General features: G+C 41.4%; 1 protein-coding gene across 1 annotated transcript in view; it reads right to left on the reverse strand.

The window, feature by feature from the left end:
• The window catches only part of MYO1D (myosin ID), a 354409-nt gene that overhangs the window by 123034 nt on the left and 217282 nt on the right, over positions 1-14093 (reverse strand). The window lies entirely within an intron of this gene.

Genomic DNA, 14093 nt, shown 5'->3' on the forward strand with positions numbered 1-14093 from the left:
AGCAAGAAAAGATTCTTAAAAAAATTAAACTGCAACCCTAACACCTTTATCTTTTAAAATTCTTCTTTCATACAGACATCACTTTTTTTTTTTTTTTAAGAACGGAGGTTTCCAAATATCCGATATTGCTAAGCAACGCTCTTTGTTACGACAGGCAAAAATCTAAACGTTTGCATGAGATGTTCGAAATACTACAGCTTGCAGGAGCTCGCTGAGAATTAATTAGGAAGGCAAGTTTATTACCCAAATAAATAAATAAACCCAAAGCCACTCAGTGTCTGACATTAGGGGTTATATACTTTCCATTAAAGAGGACTAATAAATATAGTTTAAAGGCTCAAGGGAGGAGTGAGCGGGAGAGGGCTGGCGAGCACCAGCTCAGGCGGTGCCAGACATCAGCTGACTGCCTCCATTGAGATTACCATGGAAACGCCTTCTCCTGGGATATGGCCACGAGGGCAGGGTGCTTGAGAAATGTGATGGGGAGCAGAGCCGGAGGCCGATGGATTTTTAGCAGGGTTCACCCCTGTAGCACATTATAAGGACAATCCATCTTCCAAATGAAACAGTATCTTTCTAGCGAGTCACGTCAGATAGAGTAATAAAGCATGAAGCCTGGCATAATTACGATCCATTTACCTCTACAAAACAGTCACATCTTTTCAGATAATTGTCTCTCTTCTCTCCCCTGCCTGTTTCCTATTCTCCCTAGAACTAAAGGAGGTATTTGTGTAAATTAATTGGCTGCTTCCTCAGCCATCAAGCCCATGCTGATAAAAAGGGACTATATCAAAAACAGCCTTCATGGGCAGATTCAAACATTTTTCAAACCCACCCGTCAGGCAAAACCAACACAACTCTGCCAACAAAAGGGTAAGAGGAGTCCCAGCTGAGGTCAGGTTAAATGTTTCAGTTTATGTGGTCTCCCTCGAAACTGGTGAACAGATTTTATGTTTATGCAAATTAAACTCGGTCTTAGCAACCAGCTCCCTGAGCGCTGGCCGGGGAGCACCCTTGTCCACAGGCACTCAAAAAGCAGCAGGGCATTGATTCAAGCGATGTGCCTCAGCTGTGGGGTGCAATTCCCCCATGGATTATAGGGATCTCTAGAATGATGTGTGGAGTTCAAGAGGCGTGATCAAAGTTTTGCACACAGCATGACTAACTGTGTGGGCTGTTTCTTGCCTTTGTCTCTGCACCAAGCTGTGGCTACCAGAGTCTTCCCACCTTGCAAAACATTCAGATTCTGACCCCACTGTCCCCCGTACAAATTTTAACCTTTCTCGTCAACTGTATTGGAATTAATGTTTTAATTTGATATTACCCCTTACAAATGTAGAAAGTGACTCAAGGGCGATGACTCTAATTTGACAATAACACACTCCTAATCTGACTGTATCTAGGAAGTTACACTGTGGTTAATAAAGGGATCATCTGTAACTTGAGTATTTCATCTTGACTGCTATGGATAACTATTTGATCATGCCATTTGTGAGAATATTCTCAAAAACCTGTCATGGTTTCCTATTTTTATCTTTCCTGTGAAGAGTGCCTGGAATCTTGATTAAATGATAAATTGATTTTTGCTAATGCAAGGGAAAAAAAGGTCCCTGATTTATCTTGTAATTATATTTTACCTAGGCTTACATAAAGATCAGTTGTCATCTCCTGAACACAAACCAACTAACCACAGAGAGGGGAGACATGATTTCTGTAGTTAAAGATTGACTGAGACCCCAATGAGTGCTGGGTTATACAATTTAGGGTAACAGAAAAATAAATGATGCCACTACACATCTGTTAGAATGGCTAAAATTAAAAAAAAAAAATCTGGTGTAGAACTCTTGAACATTGCTGGTAGAAATGCAACGATAGTCATGTTGGAAGACAGTTCAGTGGTTCTTATAAAGCCAAACTTGGCCTTATCACAGGAGCTAGAATTGTACTTGAAGGTTTTTACCCAAACAATCTGAAAACTTGTGACCATACAAAAACGTTCATGGGAATGTTTCCAGCAGCTCTATTCATAACTGCCCCAAAGTGGAAGCAACCAAGATGTTTCAATAAGCCAAAAGGTAAACCAACATTCATACAATGGACTATTCAGCAATAAAAAGAAAGAAGCTATCAAGCCATGGAAAGGCATATACAAAACCTCAAATACTGATTCCTAAGTGAAAGAAGCCAGAATGAAAAGAATGATTCCAAGAAGCCAGAATGAAAAGTATGATTCCAAGTATATGATATTCTAGAAAAGGCACAACTACAGTAAAATGATCAGGGGTTGCCAGAGATTTGGGGGAGAGAGATAAAAGTTGTAGAAATATGTAAGAAGTATCCATTTTCCCTTCCTGGCTGCCTGAGGATCAACCATCATGAGGAATAACACAGTAGCTATCTGGACCAGGAAGTTCCTGGCCAATCAACTATGGAAACAAATGATCCCTCATGTCCTTCATCCTGGCGCGGCAACAGTACCCAAGACAAAAATTGAAGGGAAACCACACAAAATGTATAAGGCTATACTAGCTGTCATCTTTGTATTTGGATTCAGAACCATTTTGGTGGTGGCAAGGCCAATAGCTTTGGCATGATTTACGATTTCTTGGATGATGCAAAGAAAAATAAATCCATACACAGACTTGAGGAATGTGGCCTGTATAAGAAGAAAAAAAACACTTCAAGGAAACAGTGAAAGGAACACAAGAGCAGAATGCACAAAGTCAGCAGGACTGTAAAGGCCATCATTGGTGCTGGCAAAAAGGAGTGAAGACTCTGCAGTGATTTTATTTGTGGTGATTGCCCAGATTTTAAATGAGAGGATTAATAAACTATAAAAACTTCAATACAAGAACTATCAAAGACCAAAGCATTGGCAGAATTTTGTTATAAAGAGAGACTGGTAAAAGAAAACTGAAAATAACAGGTATTGTTACGGAGGGGCAGCTTATTAACAGGTAAATACTTGATGGTCATTTTTAATCTTAATTTTTTATGCTAAATTCTAATTGTTCATAGGAAAACATGGGATGTGTTCTATAAGCAGTTGGAAATTTAGGCTACAGCAAGGGCAAAATAATAATAGCCTGGCTACAATGAAACATTTCTAAAGATCCACAAGGCAGTCAGCCTTACATGTGCCTTCTTTATTGAGATGCAAGATATAATCTTAAGTGTGTGGAAGTATAAAACTGAAACAAAATGAATACTTTCTGGGACTTCCCTGATGGTCCAGTGGCTAAGACCCTCTGCAGAGGGCCTGGGTTCAGTCCCTGGTCAGGGAGCTAGAGCCCACATGCAGTGACAAAGATCCAGTGCAGTCAAATAAATATGTTAAAAAAAATTAACATCTCCTGATTTAATTTCCAGCTGATAAGAAATACAGGGACTTGGAGAATAAGTTTAATGACCATGAGGAAACAATTAGATAAATCCAGACTAGACCAGTCCTGGATTCTTTAAAAACTCAACGTCATACATACCAGTGTTAGTGAGGATGCGGAGAAACCAGGACTCTCATACTGAAGACAATGCAAAATGGAGCAGCCGCTTTGTAAAACAGTTTGGTAGTTCCTTACAAAGTTAAACAAATGCCATGGGGAGTACTTTCATTCATAGGTAGCCACCCAAGAGAAATGAAATCACATGCCCACATAAAGTCTCCCATGTGAACGTATGTAGCAGCCAAACATCCATCAATGGTGAATGGAGAAATGAAATATGGTACATCCACTCAATGGAGTATCACTTAGCAATGAAAGCAGAGAACCAGTGATACTTGGAACATGTATGAACCTCTGAAACATTATGCTAAACAAAGGAAGCCAGACAGGAAAACAGTATCTATTGTATGGTATGATTCCACGTACATGAAGTTTTTAGAAAAGGTGAAAGTGTAGAGTCAGAAAGGTCAGTGATTGTCTAGGGCTAAAACTAAGAGTGGGGATTTACTACAAATGAGCATGGGAGAACTTTCTCAAGTGTTCCAAGACTGGAATTACCTGATGTTTGGACAACTGCATATATTTACTAAAAATAACTGAACCGGACCTTACAATGGGGTGAATTTTGGGGTAAGTACTCTAAATGTATTAGTTCCAGGGCTGCCATAACAAAGTACCAGAGCAGGTGGCTCACACAACAGAAGTCTATTGCCTCAGAGTTCTGGAGGCTAGAAGTCGAAGACCAAAGCGTGGGCAAGGCTCGCTCCTTCCGGGGCCTCTCTCCTTGCCTGTAGGTGTCTGTCTCCCCCGAGCCCCCTGCGATCTTCCTCTGTGTGCGCCTCTGTCCTAATCTCTTCTTAAAAAGACACCGGGTCTCACCAGGTGGTGCTAGGGGTAAAGAATCCGCCTGCTAATTCAGGAGAGGCTGATTCCACCCCTGGGTCGGGAAGATCCCCTGGAGAAGGCGATGGCAACACCATCCAGTATTCTTACCTGGGAAATCCCATGGACAGAGGAGCCTGGCGGGCTACAGTTCATGGGGCCGCAAAGAGTCAGACACGGCTGAGCGACACACACACCCACAGACACACAGACAGACAGACAGACAGACACAGCAGTCATAGTGGATCGGGGCCCACCCTAAGGTCTCATTTTAACCTAATCACTTCTTTAAAGATTCTGTCTCCAAACATAGTCCTATGTTAAAGTACTGGAGGTTAGGACTTTAACAAGTGAATTCTGAGGGAATACAACTGAGCTCATGATAGTAAATGATACCTTAATGATGCTGTTTTAAAAGTCAATTTCACGAAAAAAAAAAAAAAAAAAAAGAACTGGGGGTTTGTGTCTAGAGGTACAGTTTTGGACTAAAAGATATGTAATGACCAGATCCAAAATATGAACCTAGATAGGATTTTAAAAAAATAGGTATAAAAGACATTCTTTGAACAACTGAGGAAATCTGAACGTGAGTTGACCAACACATAATGGATAATGATTATATATTATATTTGGTATTACAGAAATGTTATTAATATTTTTAGATATGAAAATGATGTTGTGGTTAAGAGAGAAGATGTCCTATTCTTAGAAGAATGCACACAGGGGCATTTTAGCAGTGAAGTGTCATGAGAGAGAGAAAATAAGTATGACAAAAAAGAAATTAAACACTTAATGAATCTAGGTGGAGGGAATATGGGTATTCCTTATAATATTCTTTCAATTTCCCTATACATTTGAAAAATTTTATAATAAAAAGTTGGAAGAATACAATTAGCAGTGAACTCTGAAGGGGTAGAAAGTTCTAAAGGTAGAAAAGGCACCTGTATCCGAGATTTCCTTCATTCTTTTCCTTCCTGGCTAATTGAAATAGAAAATATACTCTTCTAAAGCTTCTTACAGCTTTTTATAAGTGAGAAATTATTAGTGTTTGTTTCTACTACATAAAATCTAGAATAAGACATACCATAGATTTTAGAGTTTTAAAAATTTGACAGGGAACTCAGTGGTAAAGAATCTGCTTGCAATCACAGGAGACCCAGGTTCAATCCCTGGGTTGGGAAGATCCCCTGGAGGAGGGCATGGCAACCCACTGCAGTATTCTTGCCTGGAGAATCCCATGGACGGAGGAGCCTGGCGGGCTACAGTCCATGGGGTCACAAAGAGTCAGACACGGCTGAAGTGACGGAGCACGCATGCAGTGAGGAGGTCACAGCGTAGAGATCGCTCAGAGGGTAAATAAAGACTTGGCCTGCAAAGCAGGAGACACAGAAGTCGTGGGTTCAAACCCTGGGCCAGGAAGATTGCCTGGAGGAGCAAGTGGCAACTTACTCTAGTATTCGTGCCTGAAAAACTCCATGCACAGGGGAGCCTGGCAGGCTACAGTCCACAGGATTGCAAAGAGTCAGACACGACTGAGCAACTAAGCACATTTAGAATAACAAATGACAAAAGCAAAGACTTTTAAAAATAGGAGCAGCGAACTGGTGGCCTGTGGGCTTACAAGATGTGTTCTATTTGGCTTACATGGCATTTAACAATCAGGAGATATTACCTGTAACATAGACTTCAACTTTTTCTGGGTGAATCCAAAGATTTGGCATATGGGTCTCTAAAGGGGTCACAACAGATTACAGTGGTAGCTGCTCCTTGATGAGTATGAACTTCATTCATTTCTAAACCTGACTCCTAAAGGAATTTTACTTTGTCACAGAGGAAATGTGTAAACAGCAAGCTGTCCCTTCTGCTAGGATTTGCTTTATCCTCAGCTCTCTTTTCCTTCATATGGATACAGCTAATGAGAATGTTGGGTTTCCCTGGCGTCTCAGTGGTAAAGAATCTGCCTGCCAATGTGGGAGAAGTGGGTTCGATCCCTGGGTTGGGAAGATCCCCTGGAAGAGGAATGGTAACCCACTCCAGTATTCTTGCCTGGGAAATCCCATGGACAGAGAAACCTGCTGGGCCCCAGTCCATGGGGTCGTAAAAGAGTCAGACACGACTTACTGACTAAAAAACAACAACAATAATGAGAATACTATATAGGGAGGAGGGTGAAATTGAAGTGGGAGATTTTGGAAATTTATTATAATTTTGCAGTTCATAAAATCTCTGCCCAACAGTAATTAAAACTGTCACTGGCACAAAGATAGATGTTAGACCAATAGAACGGAGTAGAGAAACTAGAAAGAGACATGGACACACCGATTTATAACAAATGTAGTGCTGAAGAGCAAGTGAGGAAAGATGGTCTTTTCAATATGCGGTGTTGGGCCAATTGTTTATATGGGAAAAAAAAATAAACCCTGAGCTGTTGCCTTGCACATACACAAAAATCAATTCTAGGTGGACTGTAAGATGTCAATAGGAAAGGTGCAGCGATAAAGCTTATAGAGTATGATAGATGAGGATATTTTCACAACCTTGGGATAGGGAATGCTTTCTTAAGCAAAAATAAAAAAGCATCAACCTCAGAGGAAAAAACTGATAAACTGAAGTACATCAACATGAAAAATGTTGCTCACAGAAACACTAAAGGAATGAAAAGGCAAGTCACAGAGCTGGAGAAAGTATCTGTAAGATCTATAACTGCCAATGGGCACATACACAGAATATAAAAAGAACTTATAAAAATCAATTTTTAAAAGACAGCCCAACAGAAACAGAGCAAGAGACAACAACAGGCAATTTACAAGAGAGGTCCAAATGACCAGTAAATACACAGAAAAGGGCTCAACCTTATTAGTAATAAGAGGAGTACAAAGAAAACCCACAATATGTATCTGTCAGTGGATCAATGGATAAACATGTGGCATACATATATGATGTAGCATTATTCAGGCATGAAAAGGAAGGAAATCCCGCCATTTGCAACAACTTGGGTGAATCCTGAGGGCATTATGACTGATATAAGCTGGACAGAGAAAGACAAATACTACATGATGCAGTCACCAATCTTTTTGGCACCAGGGATCGGTTTTGTGGAAGACAATTTTACCATGGACTGGGGATGGAGCAGGGGTAGTGGATGGTTTCAGGATGATTCAAGTGCATTATGTTCATTGTGCACTTTATTTCTATCCCCTGGTAGCTCAGCTGGTAAAGAATCTGCTTGCGATGCAGGAGAACCCAGTTCAATTCCTGGGTCAGGAAGCTCTACTGGAGAAGGGATAGGCTACTCACTCCAGTATCCTTGGGCTTCCGCTGGTAGCTCAGCTGATAAAGAATCCACTTGCAATGTGGGAGGCCTGGGTTTGGATCCTTGGGTTGGGAAGATCCCCTGGAGAAGGGAGAGGCTACCCACTTTAGTATTCTGGCCTGGAGAATTCCATGGACTGTACAGTCCACGGGGTTGCAAAGAGTTGGACTTGACTGAGTGACTTTCACTTTATTTCTATTATCACATCAACTCCGTCTCAGATCATCAGGCATTAGATTAGAGGTTGGGGACCCCTACTGTTGATATCACTTATATGTAGAATCTAAAAATGACAAACTCAGAGAAAAAGAGAGTAGAGTGGTGGTCACTAGGGCCTCAGAGGGAGGTGGGAAAACGAAATGTTGGTCAGAGGGTACAAACTTCCAGCTGGAAGATGAGTAAGTTCTTGGGGTCTATTATACAGCATGGTGATGACAGCTAATACAGTATTACATAACTTGAAAGTTGCTAAGTGATCAGCTCTTCAGTGTTCTTACTACAAAAAAGAAATGGCAATTACAAGGTGTGATGGAGGTGTTACCTAATGCTATGGTGGTAATCACAGTGCAGCAGATGAATGTATCAAGCCAACACAGGGCACACCTTAGACTTACACGATGTTACATGTCTGTTATATTTCAATAAAGCTAGAACCGTCCCCCCCCATGTGTAACTACCACACACCTACCAGAATAGCTAAAATCCAAAAGACTTTCAGCTTTGCAAATAAGATCTATACCATTTTTCTAGATTCCACGTACATGCGTTAATATACGGTATTTGCTTTTCTCGTTCTGATTTCACTGTGTATGGCAGTTAAGGGAGAAAGGGGGGCTGGGAAGAAGTGGGAGATTGGGACTGACGTATATACACGATTGATACTGTGTAAAAAAGAGACAGCTAATGGGCACCTACTGTATAGCACAGGGAACTCTACTCAACACTCTGGTGACCTAAATGTGAGGCAAATCCAAAAAAGAGGGGATATATGTATATGTATAGCTGATTCACTGGTTGGTTTCTTTGTTAGTTGAAGAAACTAACACAACACTATAAACCAACTATGCACCAATTAAAAAAAAAAAAGACTGTCAGGACCTAGTGTTAGAGAGAAAATGCAGCAACTGGAACTTTCACATGTTGTTGGGGGCAGCGGGAGGGTGTGTAAACCAGTATGATGACTTTGGAAAACTGAAATTATCTACTAAATGAACAGCAATTTCACTCCTGGGTATTTGTCCAATGAAAAAGTATGTATCATACCAATACCAAAACACATGCATAAGAATGATTTTAAAAATCTCAAGTATCCATCAATATGTGAACAGATAAACGACTTGTGTATTTTGACAAGGAAATGCTACACAGCAGTGAAAATAAGCAAACTAGAATTATATGAAATAACGTGTATGTTCTCATGAACATAATGTTCAAAGAAACACAAAAAGGAATACACAGTGTTTGATTTCAATTATATTAAGTTCAAAATGAGCTACATTATGCCTCTGAAAAGGAAACAAGAGATAGTGACTGGGAGGGTTTTTTTTTTGGGGGGGAGGGGAGTCTTATATCTTGATTTTGGGAATTGTTACACTGGTGAATTCACTATGTGATAATTATCAAGCTATAAAGCTACGGTTTTTCTAGTAGTCATGTATGGATGTGAGAGTTGAACCATAAAGAAGGCTGAGGGTTGAAGAATTGATGGTTTCAAACTATGGTGCTGGAGAAGACTCTTGGCAATCTCTTGGACAGCAAGGAGATCAAACCAGTCAATTCTAAAGGAAATCAACCCTGAATATTCACTGGAAGGACTGATGCTGAAGTTGAAGCTCCAATACTTTGGCCACCTGATGGGAAGAGCTGACTCATTGGAAAAGACCCTGACGCTGGGAAAGATTGAAGGTGGGAGAAGAAGGGGGCAACAGAGGATGAGATGGTTGGTTGTAGCCTATTTGAAGCACTGTTCTCCCACTGGCGCTTTCCCACCAAGAAAGTCTAATGACCTACCTCAGTATTCAGCAGGTCCGAATGTGACTTGGGCCTTAAGGACAACAGTCAAAAATTGCAGAGAGAAGAGATCATTTATACCGCCAAATGAATTAGTCATTACTCACTCTATGCTAGGAGAAGTCAGGGAAGACTATGCATAGATTTGCAAGTGTTTAGTAAGGAGCTGAAGGACCAATTTGGATCATACAGAACTGGTTGCCATGGTGAGGCCTCATCGGAGACACTGTGTTCAGTGTCACTGCAGGATGAAACGCTAATGGTTTATTGGGTTGGCTGATTCATACCTTAGCCTAGCACTGGCCCCGGCTACATGGCAAGAAAGGTCATTGTTAGATAGAAGACACACAAAGAGGGACTTCCCTGGTAGTTCAGTGGCTAAGACTTCAGGCCCTCAGTGCAGGGGGGCCCAGGTTCGATCCCTGGTCAGGGAACTAGATCTCACGTCGAAACTAAGAGTTCACAGGCTGCAACTAAAAATCCCACATGTCACGACCGAAAGGTCCCATGTGCTGCAACTAAGACCTGGAGCAGCTAAATAAATAAACATTAAAAAAAGAAGACACACAAAGAGAAGTAGAGACAGTGGCAGAAACTGACACCATCTAAGCATCACTTTGCTGAGGGGGGCATGGGATAACATGGTCTCTCAGACCTGCCTTAAAACCTGAATAGTTTCCTGGGATCCTATGAGATTTCTTTCCCTTACTAGTGTGTGTATCCTTTCTTTAAACACAAATCAAAACAGTACTTGAGATGGCATATGGTCATGTTGGGGCCTAGGGCAGGCCCCCAAATATGTATCAATGGCATATTGACTATTTTGAATTAAAGTTACTTAAGAAGCAGCCAATGCAAAAAGGACACTTTGGCCTTCCTCTTTATTTCTCTGAAACCAGGAAATAAATCTCTCGTATGAAAGGTGCCCTCCTTGGACCCATCATTAGGACCAAAGATAGAGAATCCAGGTCCGAGAAACCTGTATAAATAAACCTTGCTCCTTCTTCACTACTTTACCTCCCAAGCTCATCCCTTGGCTTAAATTCCTTATAATTATGTACCCGAATCTAGTTTCTTTGTTCTGCCAAATCCTCACAAATTTATTGTTTCTTTATACACAAAGATATTAAGTTACCCACTCTTAGGTATTCTCTGAGCATCTTTTTATGATCTCCCATTAAAAAGCAGAGACATTACTTTGCTGACAAAGGTCCGTATAGTCAAAGCTATGTTTTTTCCAGTAGTCATGTATGGATGTGGGAGCTGCACCATAAAGAAGGCTGAGCACCAAAGAATTGATGCCTTTGAACTGTGGTGTTGGAGAAGACTCTTGAAAGATCCTTGGACTGCAAGGAGATCAAACCAGTCAATCCTAAAGGAACAGTCCTGAATATTCATTGGAAGGACTGATGCTGAAGCTCCAATACTTTGGCCACCTGATGCAAAGTGCTGACTCATTAGAAGAGACCCTGATGCTGGGAAAGGCAGGAGGAGAAGGGGGCGACAGAGGATGAGATGGCTGGATGGCATCACTGACTCAAAGGACATGAGGTTGAACAAGCTCCGGGAGTTGGTGATGGACCGGGAGGCCTGGCGTGCTGCAGTCCATGGAGTCGCAAAGAGTCAGAAACCACTGAGCGACTGAACTGACTGATGCCCATAAAACTGAGTTGGGTTTCCTCCTGTTAATCTGCCTTGTGTCAACTTTATTATTAATCCAGCCACAGACACTCAAGAGGGTCAGAGGGAACCTCTCTCCCTCTCCCCACAATTATAATCCGTTCCCTGGGGCCAGAAAAGTCTCAGACACAGGACAGGCAGCTGGGCAGAAGCAGGAATGAAGAGCAGAGAACAAAAGGCACAACGGTGGGATCTGTAGTTTTACGTTTTTATTGATTACCCTTATCTCTGAAAACTTCCCAACTTGATTCTGAAACACAGTGTTTCCAGAGTTCTTTTCCTTCCTGGAATAATTCATAACCTTATGGAACTGGAGAGAAATTAGAACTCATTTGGCACATTAGAAGAGAAAGGAAAAAAAAGAGGCCCAGAAAGGACAGAGATTTCTTTTTCATTCCATTTCCTTCAGTCATTCTCTTTTCCCCACCATTCAAGCACGATGTTCTTGAATCATCTGCCCCTTCTCCGTCTAGACTGATAATTTCAGCCTCAAATTATACATGTGTCTGCTCCGAAATTTTTATCCTAAGTGCTGAATGCTACGCTCTTTTATACAGTGTTAGACTCCAGTGAGCGATGGGATGTTTACTTACAAGTGTCATCAGTGTCTGAAACACAACTTGGTTAAGATTGAAATCTTTCTCCATCTCCTTTCAGCTTCTTCATCCCTGCCAGTAGCATTATCATTTTTAAAGCTTTCCTGTCGTAAACTTTTTTTTAAAAAATTTTTTGATGTGGACTATTTTTTAAGGCATTACTGAATTTGTTTCAATATTGCTTCTGTTTTATGTGTGTGTTTTTTTTTTGTTTTGTTTTTTGGCCCAGAGGCATGTGGGATTTTTAGCTCCCCCATAAGGGATCAAACCTGCACCCCTTGCAATGGAAGCCGAAGTTTTAACCACTGGACTACCAGGGAAGTCTCCTTAAACTTTTTAAATTTCAAAATATTTCAAACAAAAAGGATAAAGAATAAAATAATATTCACATCCCTATTATTCAGACTTAATATTTGGCTGCATTTGCTTCAGATTGAAGAATATCTTTACAGATGCGGCTGCAAGTCCCAGCCCCATTCAATCTGCTCCCTCTGGAGAGGATCGATCCTTGGGTCGGGCTGATCCCCTGGAGGAGGGCATGACAACCCACTCCAGTATTCTTGCCTGGAGAATCCCATGGGCAGAGGAGCCTGGCGGGCTACAGTCCATGGGGTCGCAGAGAGTTGGACTCGACTGAGCGACTCAGCACAGCACAGAGCACTATTCTTACAGAAAAGCTCCTGCAAATGATGTAAAACGCACCTCAGAATGATCACGGCCAGTGAATGGTGGGGTTTGGAGGATTTATATGCCCACACCCACTAGTCATGTAGGTGGCTAGGGGTGGGGGTTGTGTCCAGTCAAGGGCTCCAGCAGCCTATGGGGAGCCTTTTAACAAAGATGCTGGCTATTGGAAGTTAGGCTGGAATGTACAAAAGTGGAAACGAAATCAAAGGGATGTGGGTGATAGCATCGGTGACAGTGTGTGTCCTGCCTATTGACCTCAATTTACCTCTATGCTTACCTAAACACTGTTACTTAAAAAAAATATGATATTATTGATAACACTGATTATAATAATGATGATGAAGAGGAACAGTGACTATAACTATACACCAGTCAACATGAAAAGGGCGGAAAATAACTTCGGTTCAGAGACTTGTTTAACTACTTACTGGATTTTTATCATGCGCCTGATTGCTCTCCCTTTAATAGAAAGTAAGAAAAAGAAATACACACTTTACTAGACTTTAACAAAATGTGACCTTCTCCCTAATCATCCTTCATCTCCTTCTTCGAGACTATGGGGTTAATAGGCTTAGATGGTGATTGGTATGAGATTATAGGTCTTTGCTGAGAAGACTACCTATAATCAAGAATGTCTTAGAACGTCATTTCCTTCTAAGCTGAAATCCATTAGCCTTTCTACTGAAACAAAGCTGAGCGCCGAAGAATTGATGCTTTTGAACTGTGGTGTTGGAGAAGACTCTTGAGAGTCCCTTGGACTGCAAGGAGATCCAACCAGTCCATCCTAAAGGAGATCAGTCCTGAATATTCATTGGAAGGACTGATGCTGAAGCTAAAACTACAATACTTTGGCCACCTGATGTGAAGAACTGACTCACTGGAAAAGACCCTGATGCTGGGAAAGACTGAAGACAGGAGGAGAAGTGGGCAACAGAGGATGAGATGGTTGGATGGTATCACCAACTCAATGGACATGACTTTCAGCAAGCTCTGGGAGTTGGTGATGGACAGGGAAGCCTGACGTGCTGCAGTCCATGGGGTTGCAAAGGGTTGGACACAATTGAGCGACTGAACTTAACTGAACTAAAATGGAGAAAAGTATGTATGTATGCATGTGCAGTGGGGGGACCAGATGATGGAGTCAAACTTCAACTCCATCATCACACGATAAGCCTGCAGCAATGTTCTAAGTTATTTAGCAAAGCAGGAACAGCTTGCCTTCCTTGAACCTCACAACCAACAGGACTCCTGATTTAACAAAATAAAGCACTGTAAAACAATATGTTTCCTATTTCCTTTTGCAGAGGCCAAAAGGCTTTAAAACAGTCTTTAAATAACACTCCTCATAGATCTCATGATTGGACAAACAGACCTCTCTCTCTAAGAACTAGTAGACAGGAAAATCACCTGAGACATGGAAAGATCCAGCAGTCCAGGGGGATCTTTTTCAAGAATCAGAACAACTACTTGTAAAGTAGATCC

Source organism: Muntiacus reevesi, chromosome 18 (genome assembly GCF_963930625.1).
Source record: "Muntiacus reevesi chromosome 18, mMunRee1.1, whole genome shotgun sequence".
In the NCBI taxonomy this organism is placed as follows: domain Eukaryota; kingdom Metazoa; phylum Chordata; class Mammalia; order Artiodactyla; family Cervidae; genus Muntiacus; species Muntiacus reevesi.